Consider the following 27,352-nt stretch of genomic DNA (forward strand, 5'->3'; position numbering starts at 1 on the left):
CTCACAAACTTCATCAGCTGAACAGATAGCTCATTACTCAAAACATGCACCTGCCTATTCCTACACTTCAACAGGGAGGACTGGATGATACTGAAGGTACTGGAGAAATCACAAAACATAATCCTCACAGTGCTGCCAGCTTTGTCCCGATGGGGATAAGCCTTGTAGAGGCAAACAGATAATTGTATCTTCCTCTTGTGACCAATAGGGGGCGCTGTCGTCCCCTTGAACGCTCAGATCAGATGCCAGATACCAGATAAAAGTCCAAAAGTTGACTTTATTATAACTAATAAGTGCACAAAGCACCCTCCTATCCACAATACTCATATAAATCACCAATAATAATGAATACACAATTCTTCACTCTCCCAGATGCGTTGCCACCCTTCCTGATGACTCATCTCACCCGTCTGGGATCTCCCACAGTCTTTATAGTCCAGGACCCGGAAGTGCTTCTGATCCCTCAGGTCATGTGATTACCCAGCACTTCTGGGTCAGGTGAAAACTCCTTTTCTTCGTCAGCCCGGAAGCACTTTATTTCTTCCGTCCTCATGACATGGAAGTACTTCGGGCTGTATTAAAAACAGACGTCTCTGTGCCTCCCTGCAGTGTCCCTTGGTGGCCCTGATGCTATCCAGCAGGGCTGTGTATTAAAATTCCATAGTCCATGATGCCCTGCTGGAATTCGGGGCATCTCCATGTTGCAGGGAGGGCTCCATCTGGCGGCTTGGGGGTCTTGGTCGGGTTAAGCTGCCAGCCATAGTCCACCCTCTCTAATTTTTGTCCAATAGGCAAACTACAGTGGTTCCAGCTGGGCTTTCACAAGAGGACTCAAATAGCCCAGAACCAGCTTCTCAAAGATCTTTATCATGTGGGACTCAGGTAACCATTAGGTGAAGATGCACTTGCCTTCTTTGAAACTGGATCAATACAAGATGTTTACAGCTTTAATGACAGACTGAACAGATGACAGAGGACACCATAAAGTTGGTCAGCACAGACTTTGAGAACTCAAGGATTGACTCCATCTGGTCCCATAACTTTTCCTGTGTGTTTAGCCTCCTCAATTTGTCATCAGTTATGCACAGCCCATACTGATGGTCAGGGGTGGACTAATCACTGAAGTTGAAGTAGTAGTAACTTCTTGATGTAGTAGGGATAGTGGGAGGTGTGGGCAGGTCATTGGAAAAAGTTAGTGGTAGTGGAGAAAGGAGGAAAAATTCTATCAAAAACTTATATAAAAAATATTTCTCAATCAACATGGCTTGAAACAAAAGAATGACAGAAGCACACATTGGTTGCAGAGAGAAAAGCAGTAAAAAAACAGAATGTGCTCCTAGTTAACCAGCTTGAGTGATTTATCCACCTTCAAAAATGCCTTCTTTCTGTTTCTGTTTCTGTCTGTAATATTTGAACAGATAACGTCTGTGCTAACGAGCATTTTTCTACTTTACCCTTCATCTCGAGTCTTAAAGTTTTTTGTCCTAAACCAATAACAGAATATATAGGCAATGATGGCAAACATAGGAACACACGGGTATTTCTATTTTTTTGTCCCCGACCTGTTCACGAGTCTGTTATGTCTTTATACACAGAAGCATGTACAGTATATTCCTATATAATATAAATATAATGGCCCCACATTCCTCGTGGTAGAAAAAGCAGGAATATTTATTAGGCCTGATGCTAAAATATGCAATTTATCTCTTTAAGGTTTCTCTTTAAACTCTGGAGGAGAGGTGGAAAATAATTACACAACAAGTTTTTTTTTTTGCCAAAGATTGCTATCCCACCCCCACACTCAACAGCCTGTGACTCAGTCTTAACTGTAGTGGAACAGTATGCCTACTGAAATGAGTGCAAGTTAAAAATACATTAACCTTTTCTTCTCAAGTACTGAAGTGACAGTAGCAGTAACAAGAATAAAAAGTTGCATATTTAACATTCTGTAAATTTTATCTTATGCTTCTACCTTGGTTTAAAATTCAAGAAAATATAGGCACTACAAGGGTCTTAGCATTACAGAAAGAGATCTTAAAAACTGATCATTCAAGGGTCCTGTTCACTTTCTATCATAACAAGTACTATTACATTTATGTGTTTACATTTTAAAATAATTTAACACATCCATATATCTTAACGTTCATTTACTGGATTGAAATGTAGCTGAATTGTATGGTAGCTGTCCTATAGAGAGTACCGGGCCGACAGATCACACCTTTAAAAGGTGTTGCTCGTTTTGCACATTACTCTCTCCGGATTGTGACGGGAGGTAATTGGAGCATTATTAGGTTCGATACTTGCCGCCACAGTGATAAGTGTGCACAATAACAAGGCTCTACAGAACAGCAGAACAACATAACTATCAGTATAAGTCATTGCTTATTGAGAAAGAATAAAAGAGTTGAGCTAGAGAGCAAGCTCGGCTATCTAAGGCAGGGTGCCAAAAATAAAAAAAAAGATGGTGGCTGTCTGGTAATCTTACTTATCTGTAGTCCATGTTTCACTTTATAAAGCCACAAGGTGAAGGTGAAATAGCTTTCACCGCTCCTTATCTGACAGTCAGCACCCTATCCACTGCATCCTACTGAAAAGTCTCTCATGAAATTAGTTTGGGTCCAAGTGCACAACATATTATAAAAAGCTGTCTGCAACACAATTTTAACACCTTACATACTGTAGTTCTTGTTCATTTTCAGAAAGTGTGAATGAATTTAACTCATCTTGCAACTCTTAAGTCCCTTGTTAGGTACAATTCATTACTAAGATATTTAATGTATCTCCACTCATTACTTTCTTTGAGTAAAGAGCTTACCAGAAACATTGGTTTGACTACCTTTTGCTGATTGTCAGACCCTGGTTTCAGTGCTAGCTGTTTTTAATATATAAACCATTGTTGTGCATGAACTGGTTCAGAAGAGCTTGTTCATTGAAAAAGCTCATTTTTCTAAGAACGGTGAACTTAACGTAACATATTTGCAAGTGAAGAACTTGAACGTGAGCTAGTTCAGTTTCATGTGACATTCTGGATCTGGTTTAGGTCCAGATTAAACGTATTGCCGTACCCTGTAATGTAGGAGTGGAGCCAAATCTGAATATGGTTTTTGGATAAGCACAAATAGTGGATTTTTACGAATATTTATTTTGTACAAATTTTTTGCCATTTGTTTGTATTCGGAAAAAATCACGTAAAATCAAATAGGCCCTGTCTGTGTCTGCCTGTTTGTTCTTAAGCTGCACCCCTGTTGACACAGGCACGTGGTGAAGCTCCACTTTTGCTGTTAGGAAAATGCTGTACTTCTCGAGGCCACTTTATATTTTTCCCTTTTGGATATGCAATATGTGATGTGAATTTTGACCGGCAGCGTAATTTGACCAGAAGCGTAATATGTTAGTTTACCTACACGCTGATTCACCATTTGTGTCACACAGTTGGAAATAAGAGCAGTAATTTATATGTATACTTCCATCTATTTAATTTCTTTTTTGACCGGGAGGATATTAGCATAGAGTGGCACAGTGGCGCAGTGGTAGCACTGCTGCCTCACAGGTAGGAGACCTGGGTTCGCTTCCTGGGTCCTCCCTGCGTGGAGTTTGCATGTTCTCCCCGTGTCTGCATGGGTTTCCTCCGCGCGCTCCGGTTTGCGTCTAAAGACCTGCAGGTTAGGTGGACTGGCGATTCTAAATTGGCCCTAGTGTGTGGGTGTTTCTGTGTGTGTCCTGCGGTGGGTTGGCACACTGCCCGGGATTGGTTGTTGCCTTGCTCCCTGTGTTGGCTGGGATTGGCTCCAGCAGACCCCCGTGACCCTGTGTTTGGATTCAGCGGGTTGGAAAATGGTTAGTTGGATATTAGCATATATGGTTATACGTGTTTGTTGCTGAGTATAACTCAATAAAGTGTATTTAAATAAAAAAGTCTTCATAATTATTGAATTTTATTCAAAAACGCTGTAATAGCCTAATATAAGGCATGCAAAACTGAAAAAAGTAAACTCATGAGTCATTTATTCTCACTCCTTAAAATATACAAAATGAACTGAATATGAACTAGTTCAAAATTGAAATGGTGAACTATGAAAGTGAATTTATTCGTTTTAATATAATTTTAATACAATTCTGGCTTGTTTTTTGCTTCCTGGTTCTGAACAGCTAATGGTTTTGTTCACCACGTGTGGTCCTTATATCGATTTGTCTCTCTTGGTCATGCTGTGTTTGCACTCTTTTCAACCATGATACATCAAAAATGCTGCCTTTACTATAAATTTAGTACACACAGAGAAATGAACAAAGTGTAAAGATAAAAGCATAAAGCAAACTTAATAAACTACCAAACAATAAATCCCGTAGACTGAATGAGCTGACCTGTACAGGTATAGATCCTTGTCAACTAGGCTTTGTTTTGCCTCCCATATCTCCTTACCTCTCTATTTAGGCTGGCCTCTCTTTCTCCATACTAGTGAACCCTCTGCCCCTGTTCTGACACAGAGGAAAAATGCAGCGGAAAAAAATCCTTTTAAATGTCATATTGAAAAGCTATCAGTTCAGCTGGGTCTTAGCATAGGCAAAGCTCACATGCTTGTTTAACCCCAAACATCCACGTACCTTGGACCTGTGCAGTGGCTATAGGCAGGTGTGAATGGGAGAAAGCAACAACCATTAGACAACAGTAATGACCCCTGAAAGTTTGTCACAATTTTGCATAATGTTGTTTGGCCTGATAGATGCTGGAGCTAGTTTTTAGCATCTGATTAGCAGGTCCTGAGGGAGTTCATTGGAAAAATATGTTTTGTTAACATAGTTGATATTATTGTCTTCGCCTTCAATTTTAAAAACCTCCAGGGCCTAGAAGTTGTCTTCCAGCAAATTCAACAGGCTTGGCTAATGCTGAGTGTGAAAAAATGTCACCTTGTTTTTGTTTTTGAGACATGTGGTGTCAGCTGTAGGTGTGCGGGTAGATCCTGAGAACACCATTGCCATCGGGGACTGTACTTCACCAAAGGATCAAGGGAATCTACAGAGGTAACTTGAGCTTATGGGATGGTATCAGCTTGTCGCTCCCCTCTTAACCAACTTAAGAAAAAAAAATCATACACTGGGAATGGACTTCTGAGTACCATGATGCTTTAGAACAACTTAAGGCATCTCTTCAATCTCCATCCACCTGATCCAAACCAGATACCACCCTTCTGTTCCAGATCTAGAAAGATGACAGTAATATGAGCCTTTGGATAGTTCTGTCTCAGTGGAAGGATGGATCTGAACTGGTGATTGTATATGCACCACATATCCTGCACTGGACAGAGGTTAACTTCTCTACATCTGAAAAGATGTTAACTACTCCACATCTAATGGTTTTGGTCATCAAAAATCCTGGAAGGGGTTGAGTTTGAGATAAACACAAACTACAATGCCCTGTCCTGGATTTTCAACCCACTAAAAACATCTTTCCGACTGATGAGGTGAGTTTTGTGCCTCCAGGCATTTACATTCAAGGTGTCATACCGCAAGGGCTGTGGCAACTATGTTCTAAGTGTGTTGCCACAGATATTTGAAACATCAGGCATAGTGTACATACCCTTTGCCCAGAATCAGTGGACTGATCTGGACAAGCAAGAAATTGCCCAGGCCCAAAACACCTGTCCCACAAGTCAGAGGTTTAGTGAGGACTCTTGCAGCACTGGTGGTGGATGAATTTACTGTGAGAAGCTTCAAGATATACTTTACAGGTCCATCCCAAAAAGCATGATGGCACCAAGCTCCAACTTGTGGTTCCTTACTACCAAAACGGACCTTTCAGTGGGAACCTTGAGAGACTGAAGACCCCATTAAAGATACTGGAGGTTGCATTGTACCACCACCATCTGTGTGAAACCATGTGAAGAAATGTACAGTTTGCCAAGACTTCAAGGTCCCACCTGGTAAGCCAGCTGGTGAATTATAATCAACTGTCGCTTCTGAATCCAGGAAGAGGTTGGACATAGATCTAATGTGGTCCTTACCTTCAACTAACACAAAGAAGACCATTGTGAAAGTCATAATTGACTACTCTTTTAAAAAATTGAGATTTTCTCTACCCTAATTGCATAGTTTCAGATAGAGACTCATAGTTCACCGTCTCTGTCCTTGAAACATAGTACACACCCTAGGGACTGAAGCAGAAACTGACCATCACTTCTAATGTAATCTGACAAAGAGGGTGAACCAAAATCAGGACTAGGATAGTGGCTCTTAGAACTCCGGTTTACCATCTAATGGATAATGGATGGAAGGATGGATAAATAAATAAATATATATATATATATATACACACAATATGGTCTGAACGCACACCAGAATGACTAATAAAGCAAGAAAATGTAAAAAGAAAGAAAGTTTCTGAATCTGACTTGACAGCCACATTTACAGTGAGGCATTATGCAGACATACATGATTTTTGGAAGGAGTAAGCATGAAAATGTGTATACACCATAAATGTACACTGTATGAGTCAACCAAAATTCAGATTACAGCTGATGAGGTAACAATATCCCATTCAGAATTTACAATTATTTTCATTTTTTCGGTGCAAAAAGTCCTTGTGATTTCAGTGAATTTCACCTCAAAAGTGATCGTTATTATGTACAGACTGTATTTTAATTTCTTTTTAATAGGGCCAATGCTGTCTGTTTTATTGTTATGATTTCGCACGAAGCTGGCCAACAGATCAGAAATATCTCACAAAGCTTCACTCCATTAAGTGCTCTGTACTTGAAGCCATTAACTGACCGTGAAGTGCTACAGTATATCCAGTTTTTGTATGGTGTACAGTACATAATACATACCATGTTTTTGCCAGCCTAAAAAGGCAATTGCAGAAAGTGACAAAATGTAATTTACTTCACTGATATTACAATAAGGGCAACCATCAAGAATGATGCTGCTTTTGTTAAATGTAAGCAGTGACGTTCCATTAATGTGCAAATCATCTGTGTTGCTAATTTGAGATTGACATACGTTGTGGCTTGGTGCCGCGGGTCAACCCGTAATTAATTTATTTTAGCTTTTGTGGTCGAAAAACGTCACAAAATACCAAAATAAAGGTTTGGGGACCGTCCCCGTATATTGTCGTACAGACAATAATGAAAAAATGCGATGATTCAAAGTCTTGAAAGCACAATGAACAGCTTTACTGTAACAGAATGGTGGTTATATAGAACAGAAAACAGGTGACAGGAAATGGTTGGCAAAATGGTGACGTGGCAACAGGAACCGGAAACAACATCATTTTGAGGAGCCGGAAGTGAGGTGGTTTGTAGGTGCCGGAAGTGACGTCATCAATGTTGGCCGGAAGTGATGTCATCGCGGCCATTTTGAAACCCAGAAGTTGCGGGATTATTTCTCTTCTTGTTTTCTGTTGGCAAAAGAGAGTTTAGGTAAGTACCACATGACAACCCCTTATCTTGCGATGTTTTACTCACCTTTAGGCTCTTTGACTGCCTCCTAATCATACATGTGTGACACTTTGTAGACCTGATGTTACTGTATATAGTGGATGAACTATTGGCAATGTAACTGGCTGAACCTTCCGTTTTTCATATGGCCTGTACTATTGTAACAGCAATCACGTGATCATATGTGCCAGTTAATAGCTGGTACCTGCTCAAATGCTGGCACTTACACCCTTTCCCAACCCCCAGAAGGTAGAGGAGATGCCCTATAATGCTACAATAACAGACATCTCACTCCCAGATAAACAGACCAGCTGTGAGTATTTTGTGCCCGACTTTAGCTACCCCTGTGGGGGATGGGAAAGCATGCTTCCTGCCTGTGGCCGATTAACACATTTGCAAAACATTATTGGTGTGCAATTAACAAGTTGCAAGTAAAATTAAGGTGGTCCGGCATTACAAATATTTTCACAGGCTTCAGGGATTCTAGTGTTAACCATGATAGGTGGTGTTGCTTGCCTTGGTGAAGAAGACTCAGTAACCACTGTTAGAGGATTCCTGCTGGTTCCTGTGCACCTCTTCCTGTAGCTGAACAAGTTGATGGTGGAGGTGTCGCAATCTTTGTTCCAGGCGCTGCTCCTGTGTCTCTTGTGTTGCCATAAACTGCTTCAGCAACTGCCCCAGGGCTTGCACTTCACCTCCTGCAGCCATCGTTCCTGCAGCTTCAGCTCCATCTAATTGTTCTTTCTCTGTTCCAGTTTCAATCTTTGCCTCCTTTCCTGGAGTTCGGGTCTCCCTAACTGCCTTCTTTGGGGGGTACCATGTTACTTCTGTGTCAAAATAAATATTATTTTGGCCTCTCAAAAAAAAAAACCTTATTGTCCACTGACCCCTGCCACCATTTTGTCATACCCCAGAGTCCCTATCAAAGGCTTTAGCAGGAACTTGGGGATATGAAGTATCTGAACCGAGGTTCTGTGGGACAATAAGGGAGGCTCTGTGGGACAATAAGGGAGGCAGACACACCTGAGATTGGTTTTCTACCATATCTGCTACAAGAATGATCACCATTCTTTGTGTTTCATCAGAAGGACTGCTAGTTTTGCTATACTCACAAAATATTGGTTCACCACCAGTTTTCAAGTGAAGGGACACTTTGGCCATCTAAAAAGATACAAAGTATGACAGGCTGCATTATCATAAAATTTGGAAGAAATAATTTAATCACGTTGTATCAGATATCACACAAATGTATTAAAAATGAAATAAAAAATATTTTGGAACATAGTGCTTTTCTATTAACCTGGATGATATAATGCTCTCAAATTTGAATTATATCGTTGATATAATCAGAATCACATCTGACACTATGCTTGCAGAAAAAACAATTCTCAAGTATGTGCTGGAAGAAAGATTTCCACAACAGTGGCAGGAACACAATTTATTACTTTGGATTTTAGACTAAATAGTCTTCTTTTAGTTTTAATTAAATTGTATTTATTTTGATACTGTTTAAACATTATAACAGAAAAGTACAGTACAAGATAGACAGGATACACTACTTGTTCTAAATGGCAAGAAATAAGGCATTGTGTGTCTAATATATAGGTTGTGTAACGAAAGAACAGAAACAAGCTACAACAACAACAACAACATTTATTTATATAGCACATTTTCATACAAACAGTAGCTCAAAGTGCTTTACATATTAAAGAATAGAAAAATGAAAGACACAATTATAAAACAAAATAAATCAACATTAATTAACATTGAATAAGAGTAAGGTTCAATTGGCAGGGGGGACAGAAAAAACAAAAAAACTCCAGACGGCTGGGAAAAAAATAAAATCTGTAGGGATTCCAGACCATGAGACCGCCCAGTCCCCTCCCAGCTTAAAGGTTTGGGGTTTTCCGGTCCTGTATACTGTAAATAAAATGCAGTCAGTGTTTTCTCCAATGTACAACAGAGAGAAATGAAAATGACAGGCGGACAATTTATGGGGTGGGACTGGAAACAGGCAGATGGAATGCTGGGAAGGAACCGCGGTGGTAGATGGGAGTATGACGTCATCAGACGGGGATCAGAGGGAAGGAAGGAATCCAGAAGTGGCTGAGTTCTGGTGAATTCACGGCAGTAGTGCTTCGTTCTTTCTGTAGAAATAAAGAAAGAACGATACAATATGCCATGCTGCCCGTTGAGTCTTTAAGCGGCTCCTTATGCACTCGTGTGTGACAGTTGTAATATGTTTACAAGTAGACCTCAGTTACATTTGTAAAGTACATCTGTTAGCTAGACTGAAAATATTACTGCACTGTCAAATTTAAGATAAAAGACATAGGATGTGACAATACAGGGTATTTTTCAAGGGTTAATTTAAAATATTTTAATTTGTTAAATATTTAAAAATATTCCAGAGAGTGATGTAACACAAGGCTGTCAAAATATGAATGTTTACTTTAACTAGAATAGCTCTGTTCAGCAAAATGATTTTAAGAGTGTGTGTTATGTTATCCTGAAGATTATTCTTGATTGGAACATTAAGGATTTTTTTGCTAAGTTAATGAAAGAAAAGTATGTTGTACAGATTTAGAAGAAATGTTAAACACCCAGAAAAGTTTGTATAAATATTGACTCTGTATCCAATTTACAGCAGACAATTATTCACACTGCAAATAAACACTGCATTTTAATAAAACTCGCATCTTTTGCTGCATCACTATCAATGGATCCTTCTGTCATACATTTTCTTTATACTTTGTGGGTTCCACAATGATAGTTTGTGATAAGTGGTCTGTGGCGATCTGCTGATTTTAAATTAATAATCACACCCTGTAAGATTGCAGGTTCTAGCCGGGCGCGAGTGCCCTTCACTCAGAGGACAGCTTGGGGAGCCTACAAGATTGTAAAGACATGTGCGAGTGAGGGCGTCAGGCAGGTGCTTCATTTATTCCTCTAAGGGGAGGCGCATTCGTACCTGTGCCCCGTGTGAAGCATTTGTATAAGAGAAGCCTGCATGGGACATAAGGGGAGTTAAAAAAAAATGAGACAGAGAGAGAGCCATGAGAACAGCACCGTTGGAGGGATGACTTACAGATTTGTGGGTTTTTTTACATTTTTATGAACTTTACGAAGTAATTTCAAATGTGAAAGAGAAAATGGTGGAGTTTCATGAGACAAAATAGAAGGTTGCAAATGAGGTTGGGGGCATGACCTTCACTTATTCCAAACAGTATGAAATTAGTCCTCACACCCAGATTTCACACCAACAATAACAATAACCAAGAAAATAGTGCTAATTTGCATAGACCAAGTGTTAAAATGGCACCAATACTGGCTTTTTAATACCTACTTAGAAATTTTAACTGTCATGATTTTGCTGGGTGTTCACACTACTTTAGTCAGAGATCGCAATAATAATAAATGGTCATCTGTCAATTAGCACATATCTTCTAAATCTACATATCCTTAGATGCTGTCATTAGCTTGTAAGCAATTAATTAATCAATAAATTAATTAACTCTTTGAGGGCTGAATATTTTCTCCAAAAAACAGTCTTCTGAAAAGCACACAAAGCAATGGTCTCACACAGAAATTAACATAAAACATCTGTTGCTGCATGCTGTGGCTGCCAGTTTGTGAGGACTGTGCGGCAGACTGGATTGCATGGCTGTGTTCACGTTACGGGGGGGGCTCAGCTGTATGCAGTCACAGTGCATCACAATCTGGTTTGTACCTCTTGTCATTGTAAGCGGCGGTCCTCCCAGGTGAACGTTGCTGTAGGCGCGTCAGCTACATCAACCTGTTTAGCACCATGATTAACTCACATTTGCTTTTGATCACATCTATCAAAATCGGAGTCTGACAAGGCAGAGTTCAATTCTGTGATAATATACAAAATGTTGCTTTATACATTTGCTTCAGTCTCTCGTCAGATGCCAATGCCTTTTCTGCCATTGTTGGCTCCTCGTTACTCATGCAAATGCAGGGAATCTTGGTCAAACCAATGAAGGTAACTTTCCTTCTAGCAAAGACAATCCAACTAAAACATAATGGCAGGTTTTGTCACCATTTACAGTTGATTACCACAGTCAACCCCTCCTTTTGACAAAAGTCGACATCTGCCCTGATGGTCTTATATGTAGGTGCCCAAAATAAACAGACAGGATCAAAAGGAGATAAATGGACAGTAAAAAAAAGTTATTTTTTAATACATAAGTAGTATTGCAGTTTTTGCTGCTACTCAGCAGGTCTCAGTCTCCCACCACAATAACAATGCTGACTACTGAGTGAGCGTCAATGGAGATGGCCAATCTTGAGTAGACCAACAGCCGTGCAATAGTCCAATGGTATGAACAGAAGAAGTTAATCAGAAAGCTTATCATTTCTTTCTTAATAGTGTTTGATGGTTGCTTAAAATATATATATATATATTGTGGACTGGGACCCGGACACAGGCAGATGGACAACATGGTTCCACCACACACCGTTTATTTACAAAGTCTATATTTACAAAAGTGCACAACAAACCCCAGTGCCTCCAGCACTGATTCCCCCAATGTCCAGGCCACACAGTTTCTCTGCCTTTCTCCTGGCCGCCTATAGTCCTCCCTCCAGCTCCGTCCTCTTCCACCCGACTTTTGCCGATGACTGGAGGGAGGCGGCCCCTTAAGTAGGAACCCGGATGGGCTCCAGCTGCTTCCCGGCACTCCTCTTTGGACACACCCCTGTGTGGCTGAAGTGCCGGCTGTGCACCCGGAAGCCGTCCGGGTGTCTCCTGTCTTCTTCCCCCCCAGCACTTCCTGTTGTAGCGGAAGTGCTGGGCTCCAGGGTTCCTCAGGCACTGAGGCGCCGCCTGGCGGAGGCCACGGGCCCCTTCAGGGTTGGGTTTCCAAGCCCTCTACCCGTGGTCCCCAATACAACCAGGGCGATCGCCCCCTTGTGGTCTGGAGGAGACACAAGCCCTCCTCCGGTCCTCCTGGGCATCCCGGCTGGGCTCCAGCCCTGGCCGGGGACCACTATATATATATATATATATGTATATAAATTATTATTTAGTTATGTCAGTGTTTCTGTACTGTGATTGAGTGGGTGAGAGGACAGGTGGGGCTCGTACTCAGATAAGAGAATGACTACGTGGAGACTTTAAAAAAAAGTTTTATGTTGGTTTCTGAGGTTTTTGAGCTCCGGGTGGGGTACACGCAAGAGCTTGTTGGACGCAAAGACAGGAAAAAGCGGTTGTCAAAGACAGGAAAAATGTGTTGTGGAGTTGAACGACACAGGTGAACTAGCTGAGTTAGCCTGCAAAAAGGCACAGGATACTTTGGATAGCGCTCCAGGTGACCAAAGGAAAGCCTGGCGGCTCCTCGGGCAATAAGGAAAAACAGCAAATTTCACCCCATTTGGATGGTCTAGCTCGTTTTTGCTTGCTGTGAACCTGCCTAACTGCAGGGAAACTTTATCATTTATCCACAGTGTGGAAGTGCTGTGTTTGGACAATGGACACTTATATTCACTCTGCTTATTTGTGAGTACTGTGGCCTTTTATGTTGGCTCGTTAGGGTGAACGGGCCTTAACGTTTTTGGCCACCACGTTCCCGAGCGTCGACTAGGCCTGCAACGAGGGGAGTTTATGTTAATATTATTTTTATTTTGGTGGCCGCTGGCTTGTGTGTGTGTGTGTGTGTGTCTGTGGGCCCATTAAGTTAAAGTTAGGTTTTAGTAATTAAGTTTGCTCATATTATAGACTAGCAAAATACCCGCACTTCAAAGCGGCGAAGTACTGCCTTAAAATTTTTATTAAGACGAAAATTAGACCTTTTTAAACTGAGGGAAAATATACCAATAATTATTTGTTAAGGATCTCTTTGTATACCACATTGTGAGTTCCGCCCTCCGGTTGTAATATTACCAAGCTGTGCGCTGAGCTTACTCGTGAGCATGCAACGTACAGTTGGCCATGTGAACAGTAATCTTGTTTCAAATCTCACAGCTTGGATTGCTGCTGTCATAAACGGTTTGAGTTTCATGGTTTGTTTCAATTACGACAGTATTTGTAGGACTGGTGTTGAAGAGACATTCGGCATCTGTCAAGCGTTGTAAGCACACAACCGGTTTCATCAATAACTTCACATCCAGCTTTTGAGAGTTTAAACATTCATAAACATCAAAGTGTCCACTACTGAAATCGTCACCTGTGAATCTAAGATGCTTAAGAGGCATTGGCGGTTGCCGAAAGGTGTAAAATATTTGGCCTTTTCGGTACACTTGAAAGTGACAACCGAACAATTCAGCGGCAGCCATCAACTCACATGCAGAACCATAGGTGAAGGGCTTAAGCATTTCACTCTTATAGTGCTCCTGTTTAATATAATTATCTCCTGTACCGTCATCAGTTCACACCTTGAACTTGTCCCAGTCATTCAATACATAAGACACAATGTTCCTCCGAATATCAAGAGTGAGCCTGATATGGCCGTGGAATATGTAACAAAGAGAATGGAAAAGGTAGGTGCCATCTCTGGGCATGGAAACCACTCGGTGAGTGACAGTTCTTTGATCGATGGTGATCATCTCGATAGACATGTTAATGGAGGTACGGTTGGAATGATAAAGGAAATGGGTACAATGTACAATGTGAACAATGTAAAGTAAGTCTAAAATACCTTAACAATAACTATAATCGTAATAAATGAACAATAAAACAGCGGAGAAGCCGTGGATTAAATAAAAAGACTGTAGTTATCAGCAGGGTGACATGAATCCCATGGCGAAGCAAGGAAGGGAATGTAGAGACTGGAGCGATGGATGGCCTTATATAGGCAGGCAGCCAACAACGGGGAGGCGTTGGGATGGGGGACCCAACGCCGCCTCACATGGTGACCGAGCTGCAAGCTATGGACGTATATATGTACGTAAGTAGGATTCAGTTAGCGTTGGGAACCTGCGTACCAAATTTCTTGAAAATGGGCCCATAAGTAACAAAGACCGTTGAAAAGGTCAATATGGTGGCCGACAGTGGCATCATACCACCGAAATAAGTACCAAATTTCAGCCTTCTACCTACACGCGAATTTGGAGAATTAGTGGCATTGGAAACTTCAATATGGCGGCTGACAGTAGCGTCATACCACCGAAATAAGTACGTACATTGGTTTCGGTTAGCGCTGGGAAGCCACCTACCAAATTTTGTGAAGATGAGGCCATAAATAAGAAAGTTCAACATGGCGAACGTTGTCAACCGTTATGACTGTTACGCATAGAATTTCGAAATGAAACCTGCTTAACTTTTGTAAGTAAGCTGTAAGGAATGAGCCTGCCAAATTTCAGCCTTCTACCTACATGGGAACTTGGAGAATTAGGGACGTTGGAAAGTTCAATATGACGGCTGACAGTGGCATCATACCAATGAAATAAGTGTGTACATTGGTTTCGGTTAGCGCAGGGAAGCCGCCTACCAAATTTCGTGAAGATGGGGCCATGAATAAGAAAGTTCAACATGGCGGACGTTGTCGACCGTTATGACCGTTACACGTAGAATTTCGAAATGAAACCTGCTTAACTTTTGTAAGTAAGCTGTAAGGAATGAGTCTGCCAAATTTCAGCCTTCTACCTACACGGGAAGTTGGAAAATTAGTGATGTTGGAAAGTTCAATATGGCGGCTGACAATGGCATCATACCATCGAAATAAGTACGTACATCGGGAAGCCACCTACCAAATTTCGTGAAGATGGGGCCATGAATAAGAAAGTTCAACATGGCGGACGTTGTCGACCGTTACGTGTAGAATTTCGAAATGAAACCTGCTTAACTTTTGTAAGTAAGCTGTAAGGAATAAGCCTGCCAAATTTCAGCCTTCTACCTACACGGGAAGTTGGAGAATTAGTGATGAGTGAGTGAGTCAGTGAGTGAGTGAGTCAGTGAGGGCTTTGCCTTTTATTAATATAGATAATAATAGTGTGAGAAGCAGAACTTAGGGGTCAGGCTGAATGTGATGGTAATAGATAGATAGATAGATAGATAGATAGATAGATACTTTATTAATCCCAAGGGGAAATTCACATAATCCAGCAGCAGTATACTGATACAAAGAAACAATAATGCTAATATTGCCACTTATGCCATACAGCACACAGCGCACCCTTTTTACAGACAAAGTAGACAGACTACACGCTAAGGCCTTTAACGCCTAATGCACACGCTTAATGTTATTTCCAACGTTGAAGCCAACTGTGTTGAGAGAACATGTCAGTTAACTGCGATCTAATTAGTTCAAGAACATTGGAATGGGACTGACACGTCATTAAAATGCGCAGTGGAATGACATTTCTGTTCATTTTATTATTCTGCTACCTGGATAAGCTAGAAACAAACACTCCTGATAGAATTTACAGTAGGCCAAAACAGTCCATATCTTTATGCCAATTTTCAGGTTTGTGTTTTATAATCCTGACTTTGGTATAAGAAATGGCTTATGCGTATTTCAGAGGATAAGCAAGTTTTATACATGAAGTCCCTGGTGGTTAGAGACTATTTCTATTTTTCCATTTGCTCATAGCAACCACTATTTTTTCATTCTCTCTCTTGCCCTCCTCCTATTAAATCCACCTTGATGTTAGCCTCTTCTAGCAAAAGCAAACCCTTAACTCCAACAAGCCGATGACACAAACTTTTATTCTGCTTTAGTTCGTTTAGTCTGCCTGCCACTACTATTTTCAAACCTGACAAATTATAATGGTCACTGGCTTAAATATAATATTTTAAAATGTAAATTTACTTGGAGTGTATTTAGGTGTTACTATTTTTCATATATAGTCATAATAAATTAAATATGATTGTAATGCAGAGTGTATGACAGTTGACAGTACAGTAGTTGACCCACTCTATCTTTGAATTTGACAAAGCAGTCCTTGGTCTAAAGCACTTTGAGAACAAATATTTACAAAAACCACCCATTACTGGATTGTTTGTCATAGTCTGTTCATCTGTTATTTCAAGAAATTTAAATTTTTCAAGCTAATTAAACATATCAATAAACTCCCATGGGTGTTTTTCCTGGGGAAAAAATAACAGTCGCTCAACCACACAATGATTTTTTTTCCACAATTATTTGGTTTATTTACCAGACTCAGTTCTGCAAGCAAAATGCCTATTTACCAAACAACTGCAAGACTCCTTTAAAATGATGCTTTAAAATGCATGATGTGAAAAGGCCATATCTGAAATAGGCAAGTGTGCAAAAAAAGACAAGCTCTGCTGAGGGTGTCATTCTGGACGTAACTATTTAACAAAATTTTAGCAAAAAATCACACGTTGCACGTTTTGAGCATACAACTGAACAAATGACATGTGGATTATGCAACACAAATAACATGAATTTTTTGTTTGTTTTTACATTGCCATTTTTAATATTGTTTATTGTTGTAGATCATTGGTCACTATTCATTTGTTTTTCTTTCCATTCTGCATGAAAACATGAAATTAAAATGTTTTCTTGGCCACTATTACAAAGTACAAAGTAACATAAAAAAATATCAATTTGGGAGGAGTATTCCTTTAACCTATAAAAACAGATTATAGATTAAATAAAAAATATGCACAGAACAGTGCTAATAAAAATAACTTAATTTCTATCTTGAATACCCATAACACACATACAATTCAGTTCTGCTCTTCTGAAACATTAAAAATAGCTTTATTAAATGTTAGAGCATTAACCAACAAGACGTTTTCCATCTTATTAGTAATAGGAAAATTGATTTTATTACACTAAGTGAAACGTGGCTTAGCTCTGATAGTGGGGCTATTTTATTCGAATCTGCGCCTCCAAATTACAGCTTTGCTCATGCAGATCGCCAAGGTAAGAAAGGCAGCGGTTTAGCAAACATTTACTTGAGCGTAAAGTGTAAAGATGTCAGCTTTGGCAAATTCAAGTCCTTTGAGTATCTTGCCGTTGTTATTCATGGAGTTTCTCAGTTTCTAGTATCATCCGTGTATAGACCTCCTAAATACAATGCATCTTTCTTTGAGGAATTCTCAGACTTGGTGTCAATTGTAATTGCGAACTATGACATGTTGCTATTAGTCTGTGACTTTAACTTTCATATCGATAATCAGTGTGACCCGAAAGTAAACGAATTCCTGAACCACCTGGACTCTTTTGATATGAGCCAGCACATTAGTCAGCCTGCACACAAAGCAGGTCATACGTTAGACTTAGTAATTACAAAAGGACTAAAAGTCGATATGAAGCAGATCATTGATATTGGTCTATCAGACCATTTTCTGTTACTATTTAATATAGAAATAATGATAGAAAATTTGTGGTGGGCTGGCGCCCTGCCTTGGGTTTGTTTCCTGCCTTGCGCCCTGTGTTGGCAGGGATTGGCTCCAGCAGACTCCCGTGACCCTGTAGTTAGGATATAGCAGGTTGGATAATGGATGGATGGATGATAGAAAATTTTCACGAAGAAGCATATTGTTAAAAAATGCTTCTTTGATTCATCAGCAGCTTCAAAATTTACAAACATTCTGAGCAACCAGTCCATTTGTTGTGCTAACTACAATAGTGAGAATAATCTAAATAGTAAGGTGGAAAATTTTAATACTAAAGTGAGAGCTGCAGCTGACATAGTCGCACCTGAAAAGATAGTTAAAAAATCTTCTAGCATTGTTATACAACAACAACAACAACATTTATTTATATAGCACATTTTCATACACACAGTAGCTCAAAGTGCTTTACATAATAAAGAATAGAAAAATAAAAGATACAATAAGAAAACAAAATAAATCAACATTAATTAACATCGAATAAGAGTAAGGTCCAATGACCAGGGGGACAGAAAAAACAAAAAAAACTCCAGACGGCTGGAGAAAAAATAAAATCTGTAGGGATTCAAGACCAAGAGACCGCCCAGTCCCCTCTGGGCATTCTACCTAACATAAATGAAACAGTCCTCTTTGGATTTAGGGTTCTCACGGAAAGGCTTGATGATGATGATGGTCACGTAGACTTCTGCCTTTAAATCCATCCATCGTTGTTGGAGCATCATGAAGCTTTGAGTAGGTGGTGGTGGCGCAGGCCACAACCACAAAGAAACCGGAAAAAGAAACAGAAAAAGAGAGTAGGGGTCAGTACGGATTTTAGAGCCACCATGAGTAATTATTATGAGGAAATTGAACATACAGAGTATCAGGATGAAGTTAAATTAAGTTAAATTGAAGTTATAAAATGGCCATGTTAAAATAATGTGTTTTCAGCAGTGTTTTAAAGTGCTCCACTGTATTAGCCTGGCGAATTCCTATTGGCAGGCTATTCCAGATTTTAGGTGCATAGCAGCAGAAGGCTGCCTCACCACTTTTAAGTTTTGTTCTTGGAATTCTAAGGAGACACTCATTTGAGGATCTGAGGTTACGATTTGGAATATAAGGTGTCAGACATGTTATATCATGGAAGACCCAAAGAATGTCTGATCTAAAGTGAACATGCCGGAGAGCTGAGCGTAAATGGAGAAAAATTAAACTGATTATCCACTATGAGATACTGAAGCTTAAAATAATAGAATACAACAACATAGTTTGTCCTGCGAGGCGGTGTTATTTCTCTAGAATTGTAAATAACAATGCTGGTAATCCCAGAGTCTTATTCTCTATAATTGATCGTCTGCTAAACCCAGGTCACTGAAAGAAATGCCTCCAAAATACTTCCAGTGAAACTTGTGAGGCTTTTGCTGTATTTTTTAATCAAAAAATTAATGATATTAGAAATAATATATTACATCTCCCCAATACTGATCCTCTTAACCCCAGTACTCTGTTATAAACAAATTAAATTCTTTCACCAGGATACATTTACCTTATTTATATAAAATAATTTCTCAACTGAGACCCTCCACCTGTGTCCTTGACACAATACCAACAATTTTTTTCAAAGAAGTATCGAGCGTGCTAATTGATAGTATTCTTGACATTGTAAACTCTTCATTAGATAAGGGGGTCTCCCAGACTGTCTTAAGACAGCTGTAGTTAAACCCCTGCTGAAGAAAAATAATCTTGACTCCTCTGCTTTTGAAAATCTTAGACCTATTTCTAACCTGCCTTTCTTCAGTAAAATTCTAGAGAAGGCAGTCATTATGCAGCTTAGTGATCACCTCAATAAATATGCTATTCTTGATAAGTTTCAGCTGGGTTTCAGAACAAATCACAGCACAGAAACTGCACTCTTTAAAGTAGTAAATGACTTGTGGGTAAATGCAGACAGAGGCTGTCTATCTGTTCTCATGCTCTTAGATCTGAGAGCAGCATTTCATAGCATTGATCACAACATTCTTAGAAATCACCTTAGTCAATGGGTGGGCCTCTCTGGCAGTGTCTTAAATTGGTTTGAATCCTACCTGGCAGGTAGATAATTCTTTGTTAGTTGTGGTAATTATACTTCGATGACACATGATATTCTATATGGTGTTCCACAAGGTTCTATCCAGGGTCCGCTGCTATTTTCAATCTACATGCTTCCGTTAGGTCAGATTATCTCAGGGCATAGCGTGAGCTACCACAGATATGCCAGTGACACACAGCTGTATTTATCAATAGCACTTAATGACCCTGACACTCTTGATTCACTGACACAATGTCTCACTTGTGTTTCTGAATGGATGAGTAGTAATTTTCCCTAAATAAAGAGAAAACAGAAATTTTAGTGGTTGGCAATAATGGATATAATGAGGTTATTAGAAATAAACTTGATGCATTAGGATTAAAAGTCAAGACGGAGGTAAAGAGTTTAGGGGTAACTATTGAGTCTGACCTGAATTTTAAATCACATTTTAATCAGATTACTAGGACAGCATTTTTTCACTTTTTCACTCAGAAATATAGCAAAAGTTAGACCTCTTATAACATTGCAAGATGCTGAAAAATTAGTTCACGCTTTTGTTTTCAGTCATCTAGATTACCGTAATGCACTCCTCTCAAGACTACACAAAAAAAAAAAGACATCAATCGATTGCAACAAGTGCAGAATGCAGCTGCTAGAATTTTAACTTGGAAACAAAAATCCGAGCACATCACCACAGTTTTGATGTCACTACACTGGTTACCAGTGTCATTTAGAATTGTCTTTAAAATGCTGCTTATGGTTTACAAAGCCTTAAATAATCTCGTTTCGTCTTATATTTTGGATTGTCTTACTCCTTACACTCCAAATCATAACCTAAGATCTTCAAATGAGTGTTGTTGTTTAAAGAGAAGCCTCTTGAGTATTTTATTAGATTCTTTTCGCTTACATGTTACATGTATGCTGGTGGTTACAAAAACAAAGTATCATAATTGATGCCAGCAATTTCAAACTCAATGTTATCAAGAGCTAAAAATAACACTTTATTAGGGGGCTTCACGCCCTGCTTGCTTCGCTCGCCAACCCCCCTCTGTCTGCTTTATGTCTCTTCTGCTCTGTTATGTGGATTTCACTTTCACCAAACAACAAATCTTTTAATTCTTGCAGATACGGTTCTTCATTGGGAAGCAACACTACTTTTCCAAGATGGCAACATGAATTAGACGAACTACAAGTCTCTGACTTAAAGTTTAAATCTGAACAAAATCTCGATCTCTTTTTGTTGTTCCACTATTTCACCGAGTGATAATTTTCATTTGTTAGCGCTACTGCGATCTTTACTATCATTTTTTTGAGAGTTTCAAATTTAATATTTTCAATATCTCTAACCTGCTCTGCATGTGTATCACGCCAATGTTTTTGAATTCTTAATGACGTTCTACTTTGTAATCTACTCTTTGTCTTTTATTTCCAGCCACAGTCAGCCGTTGTTAAATCTCTTGGCACAAAGTCTCGTCTTGCGGAACATGAAAGAATCTCTCTGAAAAAGTCACGTCTCATCCCAGTCTAAAAAGTCTTGTCTCGTCCTAGGATTTTTTTTATTATAATAGATAGATATACCTAACGTGGACCAGAATATATAAACAAACAACTACCACCACTTTCTCTTTACAAACAAGACACACTGATAGTTTTAAGCTCATCGTATATTCTATCTCACATTTCTCTTGAAACTGTCTTCCCTATTTATCAGCTTTTCTTTTCTTGGACATCACAAATATGCTAGCAAAGCAGAACAATCATTTCAGGCAGATGTGACAAAGTAAGAACAATGTTAGTGACTGGAACAGGTGTACTGTTTCAATCTGACAGAAGAAGGCAAAATTGAGGAGGCTAATCCATATATAACGTTGGTCAGTAGAACCTAGAAATAACTCACTAAATGTGCCAAATTGGTACTAATCTGTAACTAGTATTGGTCAGTGGAAAGTGTGACTATAAAACCTGTCAGTGTTTCAAAGAACTACTGTATAAGTACCATGGACGCAGATGTGATGTTGATTCTGTGTCAAGAGAAATGCCTCCAGAGCACCCTCTGAAGATTGGAATGCAATGCAGTTGTTCATGTATGCGCTGCAATGCAAAAAGAACATATTCCCAGGGTACCCATTATCAGATACACTAAATCAAACTACATCTGATTACACCTTCATTGACATGCAATTGTAAATGAATGTATGATTGAATAATGTGTGTAAACCTGCTGATGACGGGTCACACAGACCACATTCGGAGTTGGTCAGAAAAAGGCTTTCTGGGATAATAGGCTCCAGCTGCCCCACTACACTGCTCAGGATAAAGTGGGTTTAGAATTTGGATGGATGGATAGATAGCGATTACATTTACCACCAGCAGACATTTTTTATTAACATACAACACTCAACTCAGTGGAAAAGACAAAAGCATCATGTAGGGCAGTGGCAGGAGTAATAAATAAAGCCATGAAAGGAAGGCCAGCCTTGACACCGGTGCAGGTTTAAAAAATAAGTGGAGTAACAGCAGCAATATGTGTGAAGTCATGCTACCATCTCCTTCAAGAGACTATTGTGTCTTTGGTTTCATGCTGAAACAATCCTGTTTTTATTGGAACGTGGCATGTTACCTTCTTTTCACTTCTTCTTTTTGGATCATTTTGAACAGCGTGTTTCCATTCTAACAATAGGTTAGTAGCTGTGGTGTGCTACACTGATAACTGGAAACGCATTTTATTACCGGATGTAAAATGTAATCCAGCTAAATTATACACAGATAAAATTGATATATGAAATATTAAAACCAATGGTCATTGGGTGGACATGTGTAATGTGTTTTGAATATTGATGAAGGGGGCTGCTTTGAAAAAGTCCAAGAGCTAGATGAGAACTTAATGTTATGAAACGTATTTTATGATAAATGTTTCCTAGTAGTTTCTAGTCCCTACCTGTCTTTTGCTTTAGTGATGATAATGGAAATTGTATATGATTAGGGAACATTCTTAACAATCTGTACAAAGAGCTGGTAAAAAGCCACACATGATTCCATCTTGGTATAAACACATGTGCCAATGCCTCTAATACTAACTACCATTGCATGCTTTATTGTTGGAATTACTGTATAGTCTGCAGTGTGCTGCATATATAAGCAATAATTAGTGTGTCACTGTGGTTGATGCTTTAATTGCTTATGCAGACGAATGTTGTATTCATTTTTTTCCATATTTACACATAAACAGGGCATGCATTTACACACTGTGTAAATGTTTACTAGCATATACTCAGATTATGAAACACTACATACAATGAGAAATAAAAAAAAACAAAATCACAACTTTTTGAACCCCATGGGAACAACTGATGGGCTATGAGAAATCAACAACTGACAAGAAACTGGTGCATGTTCCAGTATTATTAGGAGCATTATGATTATCCAAAACTGTAAAGTTTATGGATTTAAATTAAGATAAATAACAAAACAAAAATTAAAATACTAAATTCATAATATGCAAAAGTGAAAATTCAATACCAAGAATACCAAAGCACAAAATTCAAAAATATAAAATATGAATGCTAAATTGAAAACCCAAAACACTAAGCAAGAAAAGCAGCAGAATAATGAAATGCACCGAAACTGAAAAAAAAAAAACAACTAAGCCTAAATCCAAATTTCAAAACCAAATTTTTAAAAGTTCTATAGCCAAAAGTAAAAAACATGATGTTCAAAGACAGCCAAAAAATTAAAAAGGGAGCAGAAGGACACAGTGAGGAACCCAGCTTATGGCACCAGAAAGCTTCAGTGGTCTAAAAAAACTTAAATAGTTCCCAAGTGCTACAAAGACTCAATTCTAGTACCTGGGGCCTGTAAACTAATGCATTTTCTTGCCTATCCACCATCAGACACAATAATACAATTAAATAAGCAAAATTAATGTAAGTCAGACAGAGGTTACTTAAAACTTGTAAAAATATCCAAAAAAGGTAATTTATATAATATATGGTAATACCTAAACAGAACATTTTTGAAAAAACTGTGAAAATTAAATAGAATGAAAGCATAAAACAAAATCCTAGGTACAGCTTTACAAAAAAAATATAAACATCTGAGATAAGAACATTCCAAGTCTCACCTGGTTGCTACCTATACCTTGCTCATAATGTCACAAGCACAGATCCCACAAATTCTGCAGATAATATTTAATGAGCCCAAGTGCTTCAAACCTCAGGACAGGCATGAAATATAGTGCCCCTAGTCATTATCATGAGCCCATACACATTACTTTAAAATTCATAAAGTGGAGAAAATGAATGAGCCCAGTCGATGATCTGGGACATAACAAGTATTAATATTCATTAAGCCCAGTCAAATGAAATGGGTATAGTTAGTAGTTATTAAATCAGACAATGAACTGAGGAGGACAGCAGAGTCCACAAGGAAAATAAAACTTGGGCAGACTGACTTGTGCAGAGGGACACAGAATGACACCTTCTTCTGTGTAACCATGCTGCCAGATTTATTGTAAAGGAACAATTAACATCTGGTCTTTGAGCTGACCTATGAATCACCTGAGGTGCCTGCTTACTGTCCAGACTGTAATCTATTTATGACAGCTTTTGCATTTTTACTTCTGTTCATGGTATTAATATTTTTTTATTAAGTTAAATAAATTAAGTGCTTGGCTGCAGCATTGAATAGTTTCTCGCCAGAGGAAAAATAGAATCATTGCCACTTGTTTGTGCTCAGCAGAGGGCAAAATAGATGGACACCTCTTAGTAGTGTCTGTATATTGCCATCATGTCTCATCGATGTGGCCTTGTGAGTACAATATATATTGCCTGGGGCCAAAGCACTAGTTGTTTGTGAGCACACTATTTGGATCTTCCTCCAATGGGGTAAACAGAGAAAATGCAATGTGCGTTATGTATTTTTTGTTTGAGTGGTGTAGTTGTAATCATTTAGCAAAGAACTGTTGGTAAATGTTATATTGAGAGACTGGCCTTCTTCTCAGATAATACAGTATTACATAAAAATGTAGTTGAAATCTGATCTAAAAAGTTCAGATTTTGTATGTTTTTGCTGCTTAAATGTCTAAAAAAATTGTATCTGTGTCTCAAATGATTAAAATAATTGGAATTAACATGCGCTATAAACATAGCTTCATAAGTTTACACACAGTTTCTGGAAGGAACTTATGGACTTGGGTGCGATTGCAGAACCTAATGTGATGTGGGAGACCCTTCATGACAAGACCCTTCATGACAAGACCCTTGCTGAGGGTTGTGTTGGTGTTCCCGGTGTTCCTAAAGGAGGTGTTTTTCTATCTCGCAGGGCACCCTGGATATCATCAGGAGGAGTTGCAGCGCACAGCTTGATGGCAACTCCAGTCTGTACCGGGAACAGAGAAGGGTGGCTGCGAGGGCTCTGAGGGCAGATAAGGAGGCATTTGTTAGAGGAATCTGTGAGCAACTGACACACCATCTGTGGTCTAGCGACCCACGTCCTGCTTACAGAGGAATTGAAGAATTACGCACATCCGAATTTGTTCCTCGGAGAGTTGCAGTCAGGGCAGCTGATGGAACAGTCCTTACGGATGATACTGTAGGTGTAACCTGCTGGGCTGGCTGCTTTGAGCAGCTGTTTATAGCTGATCCTCTGGCTAGGACATTGGATATCTCTGGATCCACAGTTCTTGAGGCTAATCCAATTAGCTGTGAAACACCCAATCTCACTGAGATTGCACAGGGCTGAGGATAGGGAAGGCTGCAGGGATCTGTGGTATCCAGTGTGAACTTCTCCAGGCTGGTGATAAAGCTGCCCTCCTGGCATTGCATGCAATCTTTGCTTCCATTTGGGAGACTGGCGTTATCCCAACTGACTGGAAAACGGGACTTGTCTTCACTGTCTGGAAAGGGAAGGGTGATCATCTGATTTGTAAAAACTACAGGGGAATAACACTGGTATCTGTGCTGGGTAAGGTCCTTGCTATCGTCATCCTCAATAGGACTTGCTCACATAGTAGCGACTGGAGCAGTCTGGTTTTACGCCTAAGAAGTCTACCATTGATCACATCCTAGCACTGAGGTTTCTCATGGAGTGAAAATGCAAATATCAGCATAGTTTCTTTGCTGCCTTTGTGGATTTTTGTAAAGCCAGACTCAGTTGATCGAGCTGCTCTGTGGGACATCCTGAGGGTTCGCAGGATCCCCTCGAGGTTGCTGGATATCATGGCCGGCCTGTACACTGGTACTGTGAGTGCTGTGCAGAGTGGAGGCAGAACCTTTTGCGTTTTTCCCAGTTGATTATGGGATTCGTCATGGGTGTGTTTTTGCTCCTACTCTGTTCAATGCTTGAATGGACTGGGTGTTACGCAAGTTTGTGGGGTCCAGCGGCTGTGGGGCATCTGTTGGTTAAGAAAGATTCACGGATCTTGACTTTGCTGACGATGCTGTGATCTTCGTGGAGTCAATGGAGACTTGATTGGGGCTCTCGAGAGACTGAGCCAGGAGTCTAACTGTCTGGGTTTGCGAGTGTCCTGGATAAAAACCAAGATCCAGGCCTTTAATGATCTCTTGGGCACAGCCATCAGCAGTGTGTCTGTCTGTGGAGACAGTGTTGACATTGTCGAGAGGTTTGCTTACTTTGGCAGTAACATTCCTGTCTCTGGTGACTCTTCCTATGAAGTCAGTAGACGGATTGGGAGAGCATGGGGGGTTATGAGGTCACTGGAAAGGGGTGTGTGGCACTCCTGATATGTATGCAAAGGGATGAATGTTTTGCTGGACTCCTTTAGTACTCTGTCTCTTCAGCGAATCCTTAGGTACCGCTGGTTTGTCTTTGTGTCAAATGAGCGGATGCTCATGGAGTCCTGAATGAGGCACATTACCTGTATTGTGAGGGAGTGTCAGCTACAGCACTATGGCCATGTGGCTACATTCCCAGATGGTGATTCAGCTCGCAGGACCCTCATTGTTGAGGACCTGAGTGGCTGGACCAGGCCAATGGGACGCCCGTGTGACACCTGTCTGCGGCAGATAGAGGGTCATTTCCGGAGGGTGGGACTGGACTGTGTGTCTGCCCGGTGGTTTGCCATCCAGGTTCCTGAGCTGTTTCGTAGTGTGATAGGTGCGGCAATGTGCTACACCAGTGCATGCTCCCCAACCTGAACCACCTGTGAACATAGCCTTGATGAATGTAGTAACAAATGGAAAAGGATCATTTTACTTTGCTAGTAGAAAAGCAAAGTAGAAAAAGCAAGGAAAAACTGTGAAAAAGATCAGATGAGTAGTCAAATTATTTCTAAGGGTTTAAGACAAGAAAAAAAAAATGAACTAAAAAACAAACCCAAAATAAAAAAAAATCTCCCTAAATGCATTTTTGCTCTGACTAAAACTGTGAATAGATTTGTTTTATGAATCCAGAATACTGAGTACTCACACTACTGTGACGCCATCCTGAATATTGCTGTGATGATAACATCGTGTGTCGTAACTTCTGTCAGTCACAAGAAGGTGTTACCAGCAGTGATTGCCACAAGATTGTGATGTCCAAAATGATAAG

This window comes from Polypterus senegalus, chromosome 12, assembly GCF_016835505.1.
Source record: "Polypterus senegalus isolate Bchr_013 chromosome 12, ASM1683550v1, whole genome shotgun sequence".
Taxonomy (NCBI): domain Eukaryota; kingdom Metazoa; phylum Chordata; class Cladistia; order Polypteriformes; family Polypteridae; genus Polypterus; species Polypterus senegalus.